Genomic DNA, 24,634 nt, shown 5'->3' on the forward strand with positions numbered 1-24,634 from the left:
TTTTACATGAGGATGGAATATAATACCTAGATAATATCAAAAAAGCAATGCTATGGCTCCTGCCAGATTTCCTGGGTATCTAATTGCCACAACCCATGCAATTTCTGACTTCAAATAGATTCGGTTGACAACTTAAAAAAAAAAAAGCCTAATCACACACAGAAGATCCAGTGTTGACTCTCCTTGGAGAAAAAGGCAGAGGCATATTTATATAAGCACACCTACACGACTTCTAAATTTACCCATTTAGAGATATGCGCGCACAGACGCTGCCTCCCAGGGAGACGCGCGCCTCGCCGGGGCTGAGACTGAGGCTGGGGCTGGGGCTGGGGCTGGGGCTGGCGCTTGGGTCCAATGCAGCTGCGCGTCTTCCTCCACCCCGCGCCGGCCCCAATCCGCACCTTCCATCCTTTCATCGACTGGACCCTTAACAGTATCAGACTGGAGGAAGCAAGTTTAAAATTCACGGGTGAAAATTTTTCACTTCCAATATGTGGGATGCTGAAGATCTGAGGTCTAGCCGTGCTCCTCCTCTGGCTTGCTCTGTGGTCCTGGCAAATCAGATTAACTTTCAGGCCTGGGTCAAGCGGAGGGGATGATGCGAAATTCTGTCAATCCGTTCACAGAGGAAACTTTGAAAATGCTGAGTCCTTAGAAAGCAGCAATGGTTTTACATGGTTATAAAGCACACTCTTTAGTGAGTTTCTACACACACGCAATGTATGTATTTTGGAAACATCCAATTATATTTCTGTGTATGGCATATTCTAAATTATATGTCAGCATAAATAATATGATGTATATCTACAGTGCTTATGTATGTGCATAATTTTGTGTATATAAACATTGTGTATATAAACACATTGTATATAAACATTGTGTTTATGTAATATGCACATTTGAAGTGTCTATTAAATGTATATATTAATATATTTGCAAAGTTTTATCTCTTGTTCATGTTACAAATATAAACTCTACTGGGTGTTCATAATTAATATATAATGGCTATCACCAAAGCCTATGTGTATAAACTGCATAATTTATAATGATGCAGACATGAGGTATCTTTAATATAGGACTAGTAACGTATAAGGATAAAGCAAACAAGGTGCTTAGGGCACAAAATCCAAGGAGTCCACTGCTCAGGTTCCTGCAAAGGCCGCTTGTCTCACCCTAGTACTGGTCTTGATAAAAATGCCAGTTTCTCTTACCATCTTCCACACAACCAGAAACAATTACTCATTACTAAGTGTCGGGCACTGTTTTATGCACTTTAAATATATTAACCAAGCTAAACAAATGTCATGACTACAAATAACATGAATTCTAAGTGAATTACAGGAAGTTGTGACTAACAAGTAAAATGTTTTGAAAGCCATAACTCAAAAGTCCCGGCTAGACATGGCCTCTAATGAAGACTTCTGCAGTGAAATGATGAGTCCATATCTCCCAGGAAGTCATGGCACCTAAGCTAAATCCAGCAGTCTTTCCTGTACATTAATTGTTTTTCTTTAATACACACTGTATCAAGTGTTCTACTGATCTCTCTCCACATTGGAGCAGCGTGGCAGGATATACGCTCTAAATCTCTCTGCCTAGATGATTGACAGACTTCAAAAAGAAGAATGATATGTATTTTCATTTCCTATATTACTGTTACTACTTTCAAAACTGAGGTAGATAATGGAGCTTATGATAGTCTAACTGTACTTCAACAAGATAATATGTTTATATTTAAACTCATTCAGAGACCAAGGAAGGGGGATTTACACAACATATTATCTAGTATCTAGCTACAGGTGATTTACTGTTGTTCACTGAAATGCAGTTGAAGTACAAGATGGATAATAATACTATATTGTGGTATATATCCTGTTCACATCAGGCCTTCGTAATAAAAGCCGAACACCAATCTACAGAACCTGCCTTAAATCTGCCATCTAAGATACTGATTGTAAAATAAAATGATCAAAGTGCAGGTTATCTCTATAATGCCTTCCCCTGAGATAGTGGTATGCAAAGAACTTCCTATTTTTTATTTATTTACATTCAGTCAACAGAAACATAAATTAAATTAAAAACCTCAGTGTTATGCAGACTGAATAAAGCATACCTAATATGTTGCTAAGTAGATTTTTTTAAGGTATTGCAGACTACAGCTTGTATTGTACTTTTATCCAGTGCACCTTTCACTACCTACCAACAACAAAATATGCTGATAAAAATAATAGATTAAAATGAATTTTGCAAACCAGCAGTTTCACATGCTACACTCCTGCTGAGAATAAACAGTTTTTACTGGCTCTTTTTACTTGACACATGAAATCCAGTATTCCTGCCAACAGATTTCATTTTAAATAATTTCCTAAGGACCCAATGGAAATAGACCACAAAGGAGTTAACATTGAATAGAGAGATCACAAATGCGTTTTAAGCAAATCTTTTTGTCTTTACAGGCAAGTAATTGTAGAAAAATTAAAGGCCAAACTTCCCTATAAAAAGAGATGCCCTTGTGTCATATAATGTAGACTGCAGAAAAGTATGAGGTCTGGGGTAAATCATCCTCTCTTCTAAACACATATACATACTTAGACTCAAGTTAAAGTGAAGCTCAAGAGAATTCTTGGAGGGGAAAAGAAGTTCCAGTACTTCTCACATTTCTGCAACACCCAGGATTTAGCTACTGTCTTCTTGGTGCTGCTGTGGCCCCTCACACAAACCCCTACTGCGACAGTCATCTTAATGAATTATAATAATTTGTTTGTTATATGTTTTTGATTGTGTGTGTGTCTACTTGTTATCTTTCCAATGAGACCATAAACTCCCCGAGAAGAGAAATTGTCTTATTCATCCTGGGTCCCCAGCACCTAGCCCAATACTTGGCACTGAGTAGGTGTTCTGTAAATGCCTGGTGAATTTAAATGGATATTGAAAATAATAACATATGATTTAAAAGAATGACAGAGGAACTTAGAAGGGGGAAGAAACAATACAGTCACATTTGATTGATGCTGTAGAAATAAGAGCTGGTTTTAGGTGGAGTCAATACATGGAGATTTTTAAGGTCAACTATTGAACCACCCCCTTTTCCCATTTAGGCCAGTTAATTCCTCCACTCATTCATTCATTCATTCATTCAGCATATATCTGTTGAGTGCCAACTCTGTGCTAGGCAAATATTACCTACGTAGTAGCTGAAACCATGAAACACAGGATCACTGTCATTCGTTAAGGTCTCATTGCAGATATGTCAACAGAGTTAGAGCTGGGCTTCAAGTTTATGCTCAAGCTAAACCATGGAGCACTTTTATTTTACCACTTAAATGTATCTTGCCATTAACTAAGTAGTTTCAGTCTCTTTAGGCCTCAAAGATTTACTCTAGGATATATTTGACAATATAACCAGATCTTATGATTCTGGCTTAATTCTTCAACTTTGCCAGTGATATGCTCAGTGCCACTTATAATTATGCTGAAGTGGTCCTCATTTTCCCTAAGGGTTTCAGATTAGACTGGAGACCCACAGCCAGGATACTTATCTTTTTCTGTAGTTTTATTCTATGGTGAATGTCTTGTTTTCCTTCAACAAATAATATGTACTTCTAATATGATCAAGGGAAACTGGGAATAAAAATTGGGTTGTCTTGCAGTCTCAGTCTTAAAATATGTTGAAAGTGGTATCATATGATCACTTATATCATTTATAAAAAATATTTCTTTGTCTTTTCAATCAATGACAAAGAACATTCCTGAAAGTGTTTTAAAACAAAACTAACCTTTCCACTAAAGTGAAGATAAGTAGGCAGATGTCTTTTAAAGCTGTACAAAGCCTTGGATTTCTTTCTTTTTTTCTTTCCAATTTACACATAATTTCTGGATGCAGGGTAGGGAGGCCATTCAGTAAGATGGAGTATAGAAAATGATACTACAGTTTTGCTTAAAATAGGAAGAAAAAGAAGCTTTTTGCCCCTTGTAATTTCTCCTTATTAAACTGACAAAAGCATCTATTTTAGAATTCTGTTAAAAGCAAGCTTGTTTGCTGATAGGTCAAAGAAGAGAAACAGTGAAATTATAAGTAAGAGATCCATTTGTTCTAACCATGTTGCTGTCAGGACGGTATTATCCCTTTCAATGGGCTTTCTGATTATAATGATAGAACTGACAGTGGATTCAGCACGCACCTTAAAAATATGATTTATAATTGAGCAGTTCATCAAAATAGGTACTGGTCTTATCACAAGTTCAAGAAACACTGTCGAAAATTCAGTTTTATGTTTCCACTCTCATTAATTAAATCTTATTTTATCTTTGCAGTCCCTTTTTTCTCCTTGTATTTCTACACCTAAATATGAAGTATAAGCATTGTCATCATTTCTAGACTGTACCATATTTCTTTGCATAGTTTACCATTGCTTAACCACAGAATACACTCCATAAATCTTTCTTCATAAATCAATCCTTCCCTTCCATTAATCATTTTCATTATTTATCTCTGACTTCCCTCCAAGATTGTCAACACTGCTTGTTTATTTAGGTGCTCAAAATTGAATACAGTGGTCTGGGAGTAATTCTAGCTACAGTTGTATGAGAGGCCATAGCCTCCCTTCCCCCTCGGGGCTTCCACACTGACTCACACAGTCTTGTTGTCTTTTTGTTGTTAATATTCACTGTAAATTTATCCACATTTCTCCAGGTGCTCCCTCCTTCTTTGATTACTACTAATAATCCCAGTTTTCCAGATTCTCTTCTTCAATGAATGTTTCTGATGTGATTTTTTTTGCCACATATTTGTTTGCATCTTTCTGAAAACAATTTCATTTTTTTCATCCCATATTTCTGACTTGTTTTGGTTCTTCTGAACCATACTGCTGTCCATATCCTGGCCATTTCTCAAAGCTTGTAACACATCCCAATTTAGTCTTTTCAACAACTGCCATGAGCATTCTGTTCATTCTCTTTTTTGGATTATTAATACATACATAAAATACAAACCGTGGTGACTTGCTAAGAGACAGACCCTCGGAACTGCACAGAATGCCACTGTTGTTACCTTTTACAGATGGCACCTTCAGCCTCCTTCAGTCTGCATGGCTGTATTATTATCAAGGCTATGTGGAATGAAGGTGTCATGGGAAATTGTACAGCATGTCAAATTAAATGTTTTGCTCAATTCTGAATATGATGCAGACGTCCTACTATGTTCCAATCACTAGCTCATCTCTTCTCCGTGGATAAACAAAGCTCTGTAAAATCTGACCTTGCTTCATGGGGGTTTGGGGCGGGTAGTTTGGTTTTATTTTATAGTTTGGTTCAGTTTGAGGTTTGTTTTGGTTAAGTTCTTGAGCACCCCTCCCTCGGAGAATTTTTTACTTCAGGTGATGCATTTTGGTGTGTCAAATGCACATCCAGGGGAGCTGAAGAGAATATCATAAATAGTTCAAAAATATGTAGCAGTAGGTGCATATTCTGAATGCTCTGCTGGTGCCCATGGTCCTGAGGTTGGGGTCTCCTTCAATTGACAGATCAGAAAGTTCCCTGCACAGCCCTGGGGTTGAGAGTTTCACCCTGTGGCTTTTCTTAATGCTTATTTCCAACCAATTCCACTTCCAAGGTTTGCTTTAAGGTTTTTGTTGTTGCCATTGCTGTTGTTGTTGTTGTTTTTAACTCAGACTTCATCTCCACACTGTCATAAAAACTGGGCAACTACACGGAGGGAGAAGGCTCTGTAACTGACTGTCAGCAGCCATGCATCCATCTCCAGGGGCGTGATGTACACTGTATTTCTGTGATTGGTGCCCCTCAATCCCAGCACATTGTGAATGGCGCCACAGGGGATAGGCAGTCTGGAGGTGCTCTGGTTCTTTGACTGTTTATAACCCTAATTATGAGAATCAAATGAGATAATTGATGTAAATGTATAATATGAATTCAATATTTTAAAAGTAAAGAGAAAAAGATAGGTATTTGTCCTAATTTTCCTTTTTTTTTTTTAGCAATTTATGTTACATGGGCAAGAATGTTGTTTTTGCCAGCTCCTACTAATCTTTAATCCTTCCCTGAACAAAAGAATGAAATAACTATTCTTCAATATATGCTCTAGTAATTGATTTGCATATTCCTTGACAGATCCCTAATGTTGAAATATTCTGTAACTCCTTATTTAAAGCTCTTCGTGTTTGTGCTTTTCACTTTTCTGTCTGCCGTTGGCTTCTTCCCTCCGTTTCTTGCCATTCTTGCACATCCCTTTAGTTATTTCTAGACCATGTTCCAAGCCATAAGACAATCACACCTATTAGAAACACAGACAAGAACCACGAACTAATAAAGCTAAGAGGTCTAAGCAGCTGAAGGAGATATTACAAAGTCCATCCATTAAAATGCATGTATGTTATTTAAAGTGAGGCCCAACTCAGAGCCCATGAACATTTTGCATACTCTTCTCATAAAAATGTTGGTAGCTGACATATTAGGCCAATGAATTGGAAGTGGAACAGAGAGTTTCTTCCTCCAAGTCAGCATTCTGAGTGTTGTCAACAATGTAATCTATAAAGGAAGCCAGAAAAACAAAACTACTAAAAACTGCAGGATGAAGTCATTGCGTTGAGAACAAATAGCCATATGTACCTCAAATGACTCTAATGATACTACCATGACATGCCACTGTTTAGTTAGTAACTGCCGTTCATAATAATGGTATGTCCATTGTATTCATGTCATTTCCTGGTGAAGTAGTGAAGTGCATAGTACATTTTAGATGGATTTCTATCTAAAATTATTTTTGATTTTTGTAGCTAAAAATAGCTGTTAATTTTTAAAGACTATTTAGAACAACTCAGTCTGCAAAAGACAGCCTAGTTTTTCCATAAATGACAATATATTTCTCATGTCCTCTTTAACATATGCACATCCATTCCCATCCTTCTGAGAATATAAATTCTTTTTTTTTTTTTCTCTTTTTTTTGAGACGGTGTCTCGCTTTGTCACCCAGGCTGGAGTGCAGTGGTGCGATCTTGGCTCACTGCAACCTCCGCCTCCCGGATTCAAGTAATTCTCCTGCCTCGGCCTCCCAAGTAGCTGGGACTAGACGCACCTGCCACCATGGCCAGCTAATTTTTGTATTGTTGTAGAGACAGGGTTTTGCCATGTTGGCCAGGCTGGTCTCAAACTCCTGACCTCAAGTGATCCACCCACCTCGGCCTCCCATAGTGTTGGGATTATAGGCATGAGCCACCGTGCCCAGCCTAGAGAATATAAATTCTCTAGTAGCAAGAACTGGTTCTTCAACTTGATTTGGATATACAATGGCTATCTGAGCACACAAAATAAGAGTTTAAAATCCTAAACTTTCAGATTGAAAGGAATCTCGGAGATCATAGTAATCCAATCCGTTTACTTTACAGAAATGTTAACTGTATGTACCAACATTTTCTCTAAGCTAATAAGGCATTTTCCTCCCAAACAGTACAAAAATGCATGTAACAAAATGGAAGTCTCCTACCCAGACAGAATCCCTAATGCCCCAGTCTTCCCCTTGTAAACAGAGAGTTACCAGTTTCTTTTGTGAAAATACTCTATATAAATACAAGTACACACTTGAGCTTTATAAAATACAAATAATGGCATGAGAGACTTCTTTGCAACTTGATTTTTTAGGCTAAAATCATATATTTAAAAATAATAAATCTGTATTCACTGAAAATTATAGACACTAGAATTAAGCTCCCTCATAATATTACCTAAAGTTTAGTACTAATGAGTCACTAATACACAAAATATACACTTACAGATTTACCTCAGGCTATACAAGTGCCTCCTTTCCATTTTGAGGATGTGATAAACTCCAGAAGGAAGTGAAAGATATGCAAAAAGCAAATGTTTTCCCTACAAGAATACCCCTAAATACATGGTCGTTCAACACTTTAAGATGAGGCATGGAGAGCAGCGACTGTCAACGTTGTATTCCCTTTTTTTTTTTTTTTTTTTTTGAGGCGTCTCACTCTGTCACCCAGGCTGGAGTGCAGTGGTGCCATCTCTGCTCACTGCAAGCTCCGCCTCCCGGGTTCATGCCATTCTCCTGCCTCAGCCTACCGAGTAGCCGGGACTACAGGCACCCGCCACCACCCTGGGTAATTTTTTTTGTATTTTTTAGTAGAGACGGGGTTTCACCATGTTAGCCAAGAAGGTCTCGATCTCCTGACCTGGTGATCCGCCCGCCTCGGCCTCCCAAAGTGCTGGGATTACAGGCGTGAGCCACTAAGCCTGGCCTGTATTCTTAATATTCTAATTATTCAACATTATTATAGTGTCAGAACTAAAATAGAGACCCCAAGATCCATTTAATATGGTGTTTTCAAACTGCAGGTCAGATGTGAGAAGTGGGTCCTAACATCAATCTAGCGGATTACAATCAGTATTTTTTTAGAAACCAATTTTGAAACAGTATTTTTTAAATGAAATAAAAATGAAAAGAAAGTATCAGTATGCATCCCATTTAACAAGGGTAAAAACTGTTTTATAATGATTTTCATTTGTTGTGTGTATCTATGCTGGGTTGTGATATAAAATGTCCATCTTGCTGTGGATCATAGACATGAACTTGAAAGTCACTGATTTAATCCAGCCTCTGGCTTCTAATGAGATAAAACTATAAGTGTTCTCAGAGAAAGAGGTGTCTGTGCATTCCTGAGAGCAAGCCTCTCACAAAGAACCATCTTCATTCTCGCCCATTCTTTGAAGTACAATGTCACATTCTCTTTTCATCAAGATTATTGGAGTACAGGCTTAATTCCAGACTTACTTTTTTTGCAACATAATTTTACCCAGTCAACTAATTGATTAAAACCCAGTAGAAATCCATCTTAATCATTAGCCATCATTATTATTATTTCAATTACAGGAGCACAGGGATAACAGGAAAACTTAGCTACATCTGCAAATGGCTTTCACATTCTTTGAGCTAGCTCCTTTCCTCCTCAGGATCAGTGAGGCAGAAGCCTGCTGACCCAGTGACAAACCCTGAGGCACATCCAGAGAACTGACAGTCTCCATCTGGTCAAACCAAAAGAAGTAGTACAATTGTACTGAGAGGCTTAATGAAGGCTGTATCTCTCTTTGCCACCATCTTTCCTCTGTCTGATGGAGTTGAGTGCAGAAATCATAATGGGAAGAAAGAAGTTACGTCCAAAACTTTGTGTTTTACTGGAGGCAACAATGGGGTAGAGTGTGGGTGTAGGGGTCAAGAAATGTGTGTCTGGCTTGAATCTGAGTTTGGTGACAAGGCTTTCAAATCTTCCAATTGCCCCAGCTCTTCATGTCTTCATTTCTAAAACGACGGACTGTGCCACAGCAGTTTAGCCATGAATTATCATCATAGCTGCACTCGCATGGCCCTTGCTATGTCACAGGCTCAAGCATTTTACATAATTGGCTGATTTAATCCTCCCCATAACACTAACAGGCAGGAAATTTTCCCTTATGTTACAGATGGATTTGCACAGATGAGTAGCAGAGAGGTCAAGTAACTTGCCCAAAATGACCCAGTTAGCAAGTGGCTCCAGATGCTGTGCCCTCAACGTCATGCAATGTTGCCTCAGCAGAGATCTTTTAAAAAATCATTTGTCCTATCCCCGACTACTCTCCAAAGCCTATGTTACTGAAGATATTTTCTACTAAATAAGCCATATTTGCTAAATTTCATTTTCCATTTTATTAATCAAAGATGTATCATATGATCAGACTTTCTGATCAGCATAAAATAAGTTACCACACACATTTACATAATTCCTGCCCAATGTGAAATTCAGTGTTTAGGTTAACCTAGTAGTTGTATCATGTATGATTTCTCTTAGCCCAAGAATCTCAATTAAGACTTGGGGGCTGGGCACAGTGGCTCATGCCTGTAATCCCAGCATTTTGGGAGGCGGAGGGGGGTGGATCATCTGAGGTCAGGAGTTCGAGACCAGCCTGGCCAACATGCTGAAACCCTGACTCTACTAAAAATACAAAAAAAAAAAAAAAAAATTAGCCGGGCGTGGTGGTGGGTGCCTGTAATTCCAGCTACTCAGGAGGCTGAGCCAGGAGAATCTCTTGAACCTGAGAGGTGGAGGTTGCAGTGAGCCGAGATCACACCATTGCACTCCAGCCTGGGCAACAGAGCAAGACTCTGTCTCAAAAAAAAAAAAAAAAAAAAGGACTTGGGGACTTCTTATGTCTGAAACATCAGATTTCCCTTTTAGTTCTTCTAATAGCTGGTCTCAAGGGCAGGAAGGATACCATCACCATAGAGGGAGCCTGGAAATCAGGTGGAGACATTTTTGGTTGTCACAGTGACTGGAGGGAGGAGATGCTGCAGGGGGTGTTGGATACTAGCATTTAATGGGCCAAGGCCAGGGACCGTCCCACCCAAGGAAGAATTTCTCAAAGTGCCAAGAGCACTCCTGCTAAGAAACCCCCAAGGACTGCTTGCTGGAGGATGGCAGAGGAAAGGGGAGACATGGAAGCTCCATTCCTACCACTACCCCCCAACTTTGCCATGTTTCACTAGAAGAACTTCCCTCTCCTGGTCTCTTGTGAGGTCCAGGCAAGCCCCTCTTACACCTCTCCATTAATGTTTCCGGTCTTTCTATATCGTAATGCTCCTGCACATTCAGCAAGATACCATCTGGGGAAAGCCACTGTCTTTGTGCAATGACAGAGCCTGTTCTTCACAGTCAGAGCCTGAAGGACACATCTGTGCCAGGGCAAACCCCCTACCAGCCCACTACGTTTCAAGGAATTGCCTTTGATCTTTCGTTTGTTCTGGGAGAGCTCAGGGAGACACCTCACAGGATAACCAGAGTGTGGCAGAGCAAAACCTCATGACACATGTCAAATGAGGTTTTTGATCCATATTCATTGGCTCTTTTAAAAATATGTATCAAAAAATCATTATGAAATACCACTTCACATCCTCAAGGATTGCTAAAATAGAAAAGACAGATAATACCAAGTGTTGGTGAAAATGTGGAGAAATCAGAACCCCCACACACTGCTGGTGGGAATGTAAAATGGTACACTGTGGAAAACACCTAGGAGTTCCTCAAAAAGTTGAACACGAGGCCGGGCGCGGTGGCTCACACCTGTAATCCCAGCACTTTGGGAGGCCGAGGCAGGCGGATCACGAGGTCAGGAGATCGAGACCATCCTGGCTATCACAGTGAAACCCCGTCTCTACTAAAAATACAAAAAATTAGCCGGGCGAGGTGGCGGGCACCTGTAGTCCCAGCTACTCGGGAGGCTGAGGCAAGAGAATGGTGTGAACCCCGCGGGGCGGAGCCTGCAGTGAGCCGAGATCGCGCCACTGCACTCCAGCCTGGGGGACAGTGAGACTCTGTCTCAACAACAACAACAACAAAAAAAAAGTTGAACAGGGAGTTACGATATGATCCAGCAGTGCCACTCCTGGCTACATACCCAATAGAATTAAAAACTTGTCTACACAAAAACCTATAGATAAATATTCATAATCACATCATTCATAACAGCCCAAAACTGGAAAAGAAAATATACATCAAACTGATGAATGGATAAGCAAAATGTGGTATATCCTTAAGGCAGAAGGTATTGAAGTGCTGACATATGCTACAACATGGATGAACCTTAAAAACATGCTAAAAGAAAGAAAAGTCACAAAAGGCTACCTATTACAGGATTTCATTTATTTAGAATGTCAAGCATAGGCAAATCTATAGACATAAAGTAGATTTGTGGTTGCCAGGGGATGGTGGTAGAAGGAAATGGGGAGTGTTTGCTAATAAACAAGCTTCTTTCTCAGGTGATGAAAATATTGTGAAATTAGATAGTGGTGACAGTTGCACAATTATGTGACAAACTAAAAACCACTGAATTGAACACTTAAAGGTCTAAATTTTATGATATATCTCAATAAAGCTATTATTAAAGAATAAATATGAATGGAGTTTCTACCTTGTGGCAGACACTTTTCCAGCCATTGAGGGGATTCCACAATGTACAAAGGAGACAGTGTACTTGATCTCATGGAATTCGCAATTCTGCTAAATAAATAAGCAAATGAAAGTGAACTGCATGCTCCTGCATATAGAACCACTGGAGCAAGCCCAGGGCACAGACAGTGTTCAGTCCACATTCACATGGATTCCTGCCAGACATTCTTGCCCAATGTGGCTCCGGGACACTCTCATGGGCCCCCTCACAGGTCTCCTCTCAGAGCCACCACACAGCAGCTCCCTGGCCAAGGCCCCAGTTCAGAAACTCACCCGCAGCTCCAGGAATCCAAGCTCTTCATGGATCCAGTTTGCACTCTTCTTTCAGCCTCCCCGGTTTCTTCTACCCACTCACTTTTACCCTTCTTCTTTCATTTAGCAAATTATCTAACACGTATTTACTGAGGGCTATAGTAGCTAGAATGCTTTGGGCCAAAATATATAGATATGTGAGTCCATTTTAGGCTCAAAACTGCTTAAAGAATAAGGACAATTATTGTTTCCTGAACAGGATGTCCATACTGCAAGCATGGGGCTCTGTTTGTCTAGTCCATTTGGTTCTACCCTTACCAGTGTGTTATCATTGTCCTCAGGCAGCCATTGAGGGCAGCAACAATGGGGGCACAGGCTTTCTTGGTTACATCTAGCAAGAAAGAGAGAGGAAAAAACTATCCTTTAACCATGGAATAGAAATCCATGTTTTCAACCTATCTGGGCCAATCTAGATCAAGTATCTTCAGGTGGCAGTGAAATGCCATGAGTTGATTGATTTCAGCCACACTCCTGGGCCGCTCACTCCAGAAAAGATGGGGATTCCCAGGATTGATTGAGGATGAAATCCTAGAGCTGGAGGAGGCGCTAGCACTCCCTGGAGCTTGTGGGATACATAGGAAGGAGGAAGAAGGAAGGGATTCAGTCTGATTGTCTGTTCATTATAGATTATTTACCTGTCTGCTCCTTAAGCTCATACCAGGTACTAAGTGCTTTTCTGTGTGCTAGGGATAGTTTATCTTATTTATTTATATATTTATTTCAGAGACAGGGTCTCACTCTGTCACCCATGCTGGAGTGCAGTGGTGTGATCATAGCTCACTGTATCCTGGAATTCTGGGCTCAAGTGATCCTCCCAACTCAGCATCCTGAGTAGCTGGGACTACAGGTGTGTGCCACCACACCAGGCTAAGTTTTGTAAATTATTATTATTATTATTTTTTTTTTGTAGAGACAGGGGTCTCACTGTGTTTCCCAGGCTGGTCTCAAACTCCTTGCCTCAAACAATCCTCCCACCTTGGCCTCCCAAAGTGCTGGGATTACAGATATGAGTCCACCTGGTCTAAGGATAGTTTACCTTTTATTTGATGAAGGACTATGTTTACAGTTTAAACCGACACAAAATCTTCCCCAAGGAACAATGTGTTCTCTCTCCTACTGGTAGCATTTCAAGGTCAATGACACCTGATATGGGGTGATATTTAACAACAAATACTTGACACCCCCAATGTCACATTCTATAAGCAACCACTCCTGCTATGTTTATGGCCAACCCTCCCCATATCCCACAAGATTCTCGTAAGCAGAAGTGTGCCCTCTAGGAGAAAGTCTTCACTTGGCTCCACCCATGGAATATGCTATAAAACCAATGCCAAATTTTCTGCTAGAAAGCTCTATACTTCACAACCAGAAAGACTGGGTCAAGCGTTAGTCAAACTATTAGCCTATGTTTAGAAAGTTATTTGGACATCTTGGAAACATCTCAGAAATATTTTGGAAATCTGAAATTGTTTGGAAATATTTGGATTCTTTGGAAATTGTTAATCTTTTTTGTTTCTTAATTCCTACAATAAGGAGGATTTAAGGGGTCTATAAAATATAGAGCTACCCCACTGCCACATACATACATGTCACAATTTCCCCACTTAACCAAAAATGTGATTTCAGGTGGAATCAAAGTGAATATGAGCATTAATTCTAAACTCCATGTGTGGTTAATCATAATTATAATCTTTTCTGTACAATCTTATAAGTGCAAGGCAAACAGACTTGCCAATATAACTGGTTGGAAGAGAGTTGCAATTAATTGATTAAATTGATAGGTAGCAAATGCAGAGATGCTGGTCTCTCAGGAAAGAAGTTTTCAAAATAATACTGAGACTTAAATCCAACTGACATTATTATTAACAATACTAATTATGAATAATGCCTTATATTTCTAACATGCTTTATTATTTATAAAGTTCTTTTACATGCATTGTCTCATCTGCTATCACAACTTTATTAGATGGAGAGGAGGTGTTTCCATTGCATAGATGAAGAAACCAATAGGCAAGGTTTAAGGTTACCTCTCATGCCACAAACACAGCAAGTTCAGAAGATGAAGTTCACCCCCAAGTCTGATTGTTCCTGAACTGCAGCCAGCTCTCTCACTTCCATTCTCTTGTGGGGAGCATTCATATTTTATTATTATTATTATTTTAGATGGAGTCTTGCTCTGTCACCCAGGCTGGAGTGCAGTGGCGCATTCTTAGCTCACTACAGCCTCCACCTCCCAGGTTCAAGCGATTCTCCTGCCTCAGCCTCCCAAGTAACTGGCATTACAGGCACGTGCCACCACGCCCAGCTAATTTTTGTATTTTTAGTACAGACTGGGTTTCGCCATATTGGCCAGTCTGGTCTCAAACTTTTGACCTCAAGTGATCCGCCCACCTTGGCCTCCCAAAGGGCTGGGATTACAGCCGTGAGCCACTGCGACCGGCCGCATTCATATTTTAATGCACACAGCACAAAGTAGAAATTCAAAAGTGATTGTCAATGGCTGAATTAGAAGGATGGATTGCAGGCAGAAACAAATTGAGTGATCTGCAACAAGTAACAGTGAGAATCAGAATCATCATTAAGGAAATTTCCGGCTGCATTTTTAGAAACAGGGAGAGTTAACGAATGTAAACTGTCTTTAAGTATTTATGGAAAATTGAATGATGGCAATGTTAAGTAATTTTTCTCAGTGATTTAAAACATCTTGTTCGGCTATGTGTGGTGGCTCCCGCCTGTAATCCCAGCATTTTGGGAGACTTAGGTGGGAGGATTCATTGAGCCCAGGAGTTTGAGATAAGCCTGAGCAAAACGGTGAGACCCTCATCTCTACAAACTATTTTAAAAATTAGCCGGGCAGAGTGGCATGTACCTGTGGTCCCAGTGTTCATGGGGTAGTTGGGGTAGTGAGGGGTGGGAAGGGGACTGAAGTGGGAAGACTGTTTGAGCCCAGGAGGTCAAAGCTGCCAGTGAGCCATTTGGCACCACTGCATTCCGGACAGTGTAAGCAACAGAGCAAGATCCTGTCTCAAAATGAAAAAAAACTTATCTTTTTCAAAATGTGCACTATAAACTTTGATTGTTGCTATCATCTAAAAAGATCTTTAATATGTCCATGATGTTTATTAATAGGTTCCATTCATTGTGTTTACCCAGGCACTCTGTATGTAGATTACCTGGTTTTACCCTCTCAATCACCCTGTAAGTGGGAATTATTAATTGCATTTCATACATAAGGAAGCTAGCTGTAGCTTGGAAGGGTTAACTGTCATTTCTCAGCTCCCACAGGAGAAAGTCATAGAACTGGGATTAGCAGACAGCATTATCTTAATGTCTTTCTGCTGGGCCAGGTTTTGGGGGGATGAGGGTGGGGGAACATGTTCCTTAAAAACATCTTCTAAAGGGCAGATGCAAAAATTATGGTTCTTAGTAGCAATAGCATTGACCACAATTCTTAGAAATATCTGAAATGTATTTAGAAAACCTCAAACCTTACTTGAAATTAATAAACACAAGGGGAAAGAATAAGATACACCTGGACAATTTCATCTTTTCCTTGTTCATTTAAAGCAATTGAATATGTGTGAGTTTAGTCCAAACTCTTGTAATTAATACTGAAAGTATTTAAGGTACCAGAATTTTAATTACATGTTCCCAGAATACCAGTAAGTGTTGCAAATATTTTGTTATAAAAATGCATACACCTTCCCTAGTAAATGCGCTTGTTTTACCTGATGTGTAAAATTTAGAGGATCACCTAGGAGATTTTTAATGTTGTTTATTGCATTGATAACTCTTTAAAATCTATTGTTTGTGTTATTGGTATCTTCCTTAAAAAGATACCAATACTCAATGGAGTAATTTGGGTATAGAAAGAATTAACATTGCTCGATAAAATTGTTCAAGACCAATTCAGAGTCATCATCTCAAATATTGCTCAAGACTGAGCATAAAAGTATTCCAGGTGTTCTACAGCCACAAGAAAACATATAGAAGTGCATAGCCCTGTCCTCCAAAAGCTTAAACTTGGCCGGGCGCGGTGGCTCACGCTTGTAATCCCAGCACTTTGGGAGGCCTAGGCGGGCGGATCACGAGGTCAGGAGATCGAGACCACGGTGAAACCCCATCTCTACTAAAAATACAAAAAAAAATAGCCGGGCGTGGTGGCGGGCGCCTGTAGTCCCAGCTACTCAGAGAGGCTGAGGCAGGAGAATGGCGTGAACCCGGGAGGCGGAGCTTGCAGTGAGCCGAAATTGCGCCACTGCCCTCCAGCCTGGGCGACAGAGCGAGACTCCGTCTCAAAGAAAAAAAAAAAAAAAGCTTAAACTTAATGAAAATAGAAAAGGAAAGCAGAACTAACCATACGTTTAGTAGATCATTAGCCAGGCTCCAGAGAACGGGGTGGCATCGGGAAGACGAACAGGTTACTGTGAAAACTTTGAAACCCAGATTCCTTGAGAGGTAAATGCTGCCTGCCACCTGTGGCCTGGTTGGTGAGCTCTTCAGCAGATGGCTGATTTACCTTTCTTATTTCACTCTTGCATTTAACCTAAAACAGGGAGAATTCTCAATTTCCAAACCAGATGTGCGTGACTGTTTAACTCCAGGAAAAACCACGAAGAAATAGCTGGTGACTTCTCGTTAGGAGGCACTGTTACAGAGAGGAGGACTGGGGTTTCTTTTTGTAGCTAATGTGACTTTTATTCTATTTCAAAGCATTGAAGATTCCTAACTTTGCTAAGGGAGAAAAGACCTTCCTTAGCAAAGACTTCCCTTTCCTCCCATGGAAAATTCTGCCAAAACATCCTCCCCGCCCCCTCTCAATTCACCTATAACATTTGTTACTAGAAAGAGCTGTGAGTTGGGGCCAACTCAGAGTGTGGTGCTTTTTTCTTATGAATATGATCTGCCTCGGGAAATTTGCATACGCTTGCCTTCAAAGGAAGAGGAGGAATAATACATTTAATTAGCTCAGTGCACTTCTTGAAACGTATCTGAAAGCAGATGACAGATCTCCATAATCTACCACCTACACTTGAATTTTATGCTATTTTCTCAAAAGTGGTATGTACTGGTTTATAACTGTAGTTACTTATAAATATATGAAGTTATTTTTATATTGTTTTCTATGCTGGAGGTAGCCTTTGCCTATACATAAATTAGAAAGGGAGGTCGCCTTTGGAAGGGAAAATTCATAATTCATTGCTGGTGAATTCTATACTAATTGTACAGAATAAATTTATTTGTGTACTATCAACACCAAGAAGGGCTTCCACTGGCCCAGCACATACAGCATTTTTACTTTTTTCCTTCAATTAACAGACTTTAATGTGTAATCCTTAGAAACAATGACAATTCTTCTGACTGCAAACTTTTAAAAATATTTTAAGGATGGTTTGAGTCTAGCATCCCAACATGTAAAATGTAACACTATACACAGTACTTCAAATACAGGATATCATACTAAAAATGTTACCTTCATTCATTTTACTTGCTATTTAAATTGACTGGTTTCCCCTCACAGTACTTTGTTAAGATTATTATTCTTTCAGATATAATAGCTACTATGTGCCAGACACCAGAGATACAAAAATACATAAGGCATAATTCCTACTCCTAAGACAGCAAAATTTAGTCAGGGATACAGATGTATAAATAATTACAGAGAGCTCTGAGATCCCAGAGGGAAAAGTGAGATATTCTTCTAGGGAGGTGTTGAGAAGCCTTCATGGGGACTACCATCCAAGTGCGGTCCTGAAGATAAAGCAAAAATTCAACAGAAAAAAGATAGGAAGAAAGCTATGACTGGGATTTTCTGAAATTGCTGTCTCTGTGAGGTTGGAACATAGGGTGAAGATGGGTGTTTATTAACATCACTTTGGATGTTGTTTTTAAAACAGAACTGGCACCCATTGGCCAGGTGTGGTGGCTCATTCCCGTAATCCTAGCACTTTGGGAGGCCAAGGTGGGAGGATCACTTGAGCCTAGGAGTTTGAGACCAGCTTAGGTAACATATGCTGTCTCTAATAAATAAAATAAATAAATAACAAAAATAGAAAATTTGGCTGAGCAGGATTGCATGTGCCTGTGGTCCCAGCTACTTGGGAGCCTGGGGCAGGAGGATCGCCTGAGCCCAGGAAGTCGAACCTGCAGTGAGCTGTGATCATACCACTGTACTCCAGCCCTGGTGACAGAGTGAGTCCCTGTCTGAAAAACAAATGAAAAGAACTGCCATCCATAGTCTACTAAGTGTTACTTATGGGTTGACTGTGCCTTCATTTTTTAAATAGACTTTAATAATTCATATTATTAAAATAAGAACTGTAACATCATTAATAGGCAAAAGGCAGTGAAGAATAATTCCAAAAAATAAGCATTCAATTTAATAAATGTTAATGGGCAGTTAGTATTTTGATTTGTTTATAATAAATAAACTTTATATACGTGTATATTTATAATATTTAAATATATTTGGTTTATTTTAAATATATCTAATTCATAATTTATAATTTATATACACTCATAATTTATATACACATAATTGTTTTATGCATAATATACCAAAATATAATGTAAAATAATATACAACCTGTAATAATAAAATATAATAAGTACATGATAAATAATATGCTATAAATAAAAGCTGGGTCTTCCTTATTTGGCACCCACTGTATTCTAGGGTATGTTCTAGTCATCAGGAAAATAGAGGTAAACAGGGCAGATAAAATCCCTGCCTTCAAGGGACTTACATTACAGAGGCATGTGGGCAACAAATAAACGTAATATAAAATAGGCTGGGCGTGGTGGCTCACGCCTGTAATCCAAGCACTTTGGGAGGCTGAGGCAGGTGGATCACCTGAGGTCAGGAGTTTGAGATCAGCCTGGCCAATATGGTGAAACCCTGTCTCTACTAAAAATATAAAAATTAGCCAGGCATGGTGGCAGGCGCCTGTAATCCCAGCTACTCGGGAGGCTGAAGCAGGAGAATCGCTCGATCCTGGGAGGTGGAGGTTGCAGTGAGCTGAGATCAAGCCATTGCACTTCAGCTCCATCTCCAAAAAAAAAGTAATACAAAATAAAATAATGTAAAGCTTAAGAGACTTGGGGAGATACTGAAGCATTAATTACAATAAAAAGTGTGTGTGTGTATGTGTGTGTGTTTCCTGGTGCTAGCTTGCCCTCTAGAATCACCCTAATCATTATAAGCTTTAAAAATACTGTGTGTGATAGATTTATCATCTCTCTAGTTTTCCTAATAAATGCACTTTCCTGTGTTTATTATGTAAAATGTACATTTTAATAGCAGTATTAATGGTTTCCTTAAAGAGAGACAGACAATAAACTGCCATGGTGGTGAAGAGTAAAGATTCTAGAAACAAACTTCCTGGGCTCAGCTGTCATAGCGGAGTGATTTGGAGCAAGCTAACCTCTCCGCATCTCAAGTTCCTCATCTGCAAATAATAATAATAATACCCACCCACCTCATGGGGTTGTTCTAGTATTAAATAACTTAATATGTCAATTACTTAGAACAGTACTAAGTACATAATAAGCACGCAAAAATACCGCCTATCATTGTTCTTAAAATGTCAACAAACTTGCACATTAACAAGACAGTGTTTGAAGTAAGTTCAAAGCTCAAAAAAATGTCATGAAAAACTATGACTTTCTCAGCCAGGAGTGGTGCTGATGCACATGTATCCCCAGCTGCTAAAGAGGCTGAAGTGGGAGGATCACTTAAGCCCAGGAGGTGGAGGCTGCAGTGAGCCATGGTCATGCCATTGCATTCCAGCCTGTGCGACAGAGCAAGACCCTGTCTAAGAAAAAAAAAAAAAAAAAGGAAAGAAAAAGAAACTATGACTTTCTCTTGATCCACGATAGATACTACAAGTGACATGATGTTAACAAATGAAAAAAAAAAGAAAAGAGAAAGGAAGGAAGAAAAGAAAGCAGGAAGGGATGAGGAGGAGGAGAGGAAGAGAGACAGACAACTTCCCAGAAGTAGGAAAGGGATATATCCTCCCCGACAGAGATTTAGAGGCTAGTCAGCTTAGAGTTTGGGAGTTCTTCCCACAGTTACAACATGTCACTCTTCCTGCGCAAATGAGTAAGATCATTACTCTTTCTGGTAATAGGCAAAGCAAACCGTTTCCCACTTCCAACCACCCTGCAGCTTTTCAAATGCATTTCAACTAGCCCTCTGCAATTAGCAATTGTTTCTCTAGTGGTTTTAAAGCTACTTGATCCTCTTATAGCACTTTATTTCTGTACATTATTCATATATATGTTGAGGAGCTAACATAATAAGGTGTTTGCTCAATTAAGCTTTCACTTAGTGAACTTTACTCATTCTAGTCAACAACTATGTAGTTTTTTCTCACCCTGAGAGAGTTGAGAAGGCTTCACAGAGGACATGATATTTGAGTTGGGTCTTGACAGACAAGAGCATCTCCATGAAGGGTAGAATATGCAAGTTCAGGAAGTGGTGATAAGTTTTAGGGGATAACATCTACAATGTTTAATATCATATTTCACTCATAACTGAATAGTATTAATACACAGGTCAAGTTTTGCTAGCTGTTGCTACTGTAGATACATTTTCTTCCCCTCTTGCCACTACCTCCCACACAGACATGTACAAGTAGATATTCACACACATTCATAAGCATGAGAGCTATGTATTACGTTCAAATAGAGAAGCAGTGTTTAGGGAGGAAGAGACAAAACGTGAGGAAGAGAAAAGCATGTAAGAATCTAATTATCATTAAACTAGTTTTGTGCCCGTGGTAGAAAGAGGTGAGGATAGCAAACAGCTATCTATTCAAGAGTCACCTGTGAGATTTCTGTGAGATGCTTAGTGTCACACTAAGCTCCTACTATAAAGAAAGTCTGATGAAGAAAACAGCCCATGCAGCACCCTGGCATAGGCAGACATTGCTCTTCTCCAAAGGGCCATGTTAGCCTTGAAGCATCTCCAAGTGGTTTCAGGTGAGCAAGGACTGGAACAGAAGAACAGGTGAGATGCTAAGTGGTGACCACTGCAGGCAAATTAACCTATGTGGTGTGAGCACTTATGAAGCACCACGTTGGAAACTCCTAGAAATGAGCCACATGTGATGGCTCACACCTGTAATCCCAGCACTTTGGGAGGCCAAGACATGCGGATCACTTGAGTTCAGGAGTTAAAGACCAGCCTGGGCAATATGGCAAAACCCTGTCTCCACCAGAAATATAAAAACTAGTCAGGCATGGTGGCTTGCCCCTGTGGTCCCAGCTACTTGGGGGGCTGAAGTGGAAGGATGGTATGAGCCCAGGAGGCAGAGGTTACAGTGAGTCGAGATCACAGAACTCCAACCTTGGTGACAGAGTGAAACCCTGTCTCAAAAAAAAGAAATTTCTAGAAATGGACAGGGGTGCACTTTTACAAGTTTTTAAATACAATGGCTAATTAAGAGCTTGTACTAAGAGTAGAAAGAATGTTGGTTCTACAAGTCTATGGCCTTTATTTAACACATCTGCATGGCGATATAATTTTGGGTCAGAATCTCTTTTCTCCTCCTCCTCCCTTTCCCTGTTTTGTGCAATCAGTTGCTCATATATGTTGAATCTTCCTCATGTGTATCTTTCAATTCTTCATTTGAGCTGGGCCTGAAATCGTCCCTATAACCTTTCACCTAAACTGCTGCAATAGTAGGTTAGGTTCCTTTCTGAGGACAGCCAGAATTCATTTCACACACTGCTGGAAATCTCTTGGAAACAAATTTATCCATTCAACACAAATTTACTGAGCACCTGTTCCTATACCAGGCACTGTTCTAGGCCTTGTAGGTGCAGGTGAATCAGAAGTAAATAAGACAAGATCTCAACTCTCCTAGAGCTTACATTCTAGTGAGCTGTGGCAGATGATTAACAAGAGACCAGAGAGGTAAATAAAACTTCAGAAAATAAGTGCCTTGAAAGAACAATAGGTGGGTAATTGCATTGGTAGGGGGTGGGTGGAACTGACAGCTTTTGATAGCGGGGTCAAGAAAGGCTTCTCTGAAGAAACAGCCCAGGGCTGAGACCTGACTGAGCTGAGCCTGGCTTCTCAGGGCTAAACACGTCAGGAAGAAGGGCCAGAAAGCGAGAAAGGCCTAGGCAGGGGCAGCTCACAGAGGGCCTTGTAGGAGTCTGGATTTTGTCCTTACTGTGAAGGAAACACATTGGAGGGTTTTAAGCAGTGATCAGATCTAAGCCAATTTAATATGTTAAAAGATTACTCCAGCAACTATGTGGAGAATGGCTTGTATGCGGCTGAGGTATGGAAAAGATGGTAGCAAAGAGAAACTTAGGAGCTACTGAAGTTGTCCAAGTGAGAGATGATGGTGACTTGAACCGGGGAGGCACCAAAAATATGTTGAGAGGTGGTTTGGAGTATTGAGTTAAGAGGAATTTATTGATAGATTTATTGTGGGGCATGAAGGAAATCATCGATGCTGATATAGTTTAGGTATGTGTCCCCTCTAAATCTCATGTTGAGATGAAATACCCATTGTTGGATGTGGGGCCTTGTGGGAGGTGATTGGATAATGCGGGCAGATCCTTTATGGCTTGGTGCTGTCCTCGTGACAGTGAGTGAGTTCTCCCGAGCTCTGGTTAAGTGTGTGGCACCTCCCCCTCACTCTCTCTCTCTCTCTCTCTCTCTCTCTCGCTCCTGCTCTCACCATGTGACACACTGACTCCCACTTTGCCTTCTACCATGAGTAAAAGCTCCCTGAGTCCTCCCCAGAAGCCAAGCAGATGCCGGTGCCATGCTTCCTGTACAGCCTGCAGAAACTTGAGCCAACTAAACATCTTTTCCTTATAAATTACCCAATCTTGGGTATTTCTTTATAGCAACACAAGAACAGCTTAATTCAGATGCCTTCACAGTTTTGGCCTGAGCAACCATGTGACAAAAGTCTATTAAATAAGATTATAAATGTTAGGTGATGAATAGATTTGGAGGGCAAGGATAGAGACATGTTAGCTTTGAGATGCCTATTAGACATTTGTTGTAGGATGATATTTTAACCATTTTTCTTGCATAATTTCTAGCTTTTTATTTTGAAAAATCCCAAACATACACAAAAAAAGAAAGAACAAAATAATAGACACACATGTATCCATCATCTGGCTTCAACAATTACCAGTATTTGGCAAATCATGCTTCATTTCTACCCACACATGTACAGTTGCCCTCACCCCACCCAGCTGGTGTATTTTTGAGTAATTTCCAGACATTATAGCATTTTACTCCCAAATTCTTTTTATCTAATAGTTGGACATCCTTTTATAACATATTCACAATACTATGATCAAACCTAACAAAATTACCACAAACTTCTTCACAGCATCAACTATCCAACACCCAATGTTTAAAATTTTCTAATTGCAGGAATGTAATTAAGAGCTTAGAAATAATAAACCCTTGAATATACTGTCAAATGACTTTTGACAAGGATGACAAGACCATCCAATGTAGAAAAGACATGGTTTTCAACAGATGGTGCTGGGAAAACGTGCAAAAGAATGAAATTGGGCCCTCACCTAAGACTGTATGCAAAAAGAAAAAAATTCAAAATCGATAAAAAAATCTAACAGCTACACTATAAATATCTCAGAAAAAATCATAGATATATATCTTCATGACATTAGATTTGGCATTGATTTCTCAGATATGACAGCAAAAGAAAGATCAACTGGAGTTCATCAAAATGTAAACCTTTTGTACATCAAAGGATACTATCAACCAAGTGAAAAGGCAACTCATGAAATATCACATTTGTAAATTACATATCTAATAAGGAGTTAATATCCAAAATATATAATGAACTCGCACAACTCAACAAAAACAACAACAAAAAACCCAATTTTAAAATGGGCAAAGGACTTGAAGAGACCTTTTTCCAAACAAGATGTACAAAAGCCAATAAGCACACTAGATGATGCTCAACATCACTAGTCACTAGGGAAATACAAATAAAAACCACAATTAGATACTACCCAACACCCATTAGGATGGCTATTATAAACAAACAAACAAAAAAGCCCAGATAATTAGTGTTGGTGAGGATGTGGAGAAATTGAAACCCACATTGCTGGTGGAAATGTAAAATTGTACAGCCACTGTGGAAACAGTATGGTGATTCCTCCAAAAATTCAAAATAGGCTACTATATGATCCAGCAATTCCCCTTCTGAATATACACCCAAAAAAATTCAAAGCAGAGATTCAACAGATATTTGTACACCCATATTCATACAGCATTATTCACAATAGCCAAAAGGTGGAAGCAATCCAAG

The sequence above is a fragment of the Symphalangus syndactylus genome, chromosome 17 (assembly GCF_028878055.3).
Source record: "Symphalangus syndactylus isolate Jambi chromosome 17, NHGRI_mSymSyn1-v2.1_pri, whole genome shotgun sequence".
Classification (NCBI taxonomy): Eukaryota; Metazoa; Chordata; class Mammalia; order Primates; family Hylobatidae; genus Symphalangus; species Symphalangus syndactylus.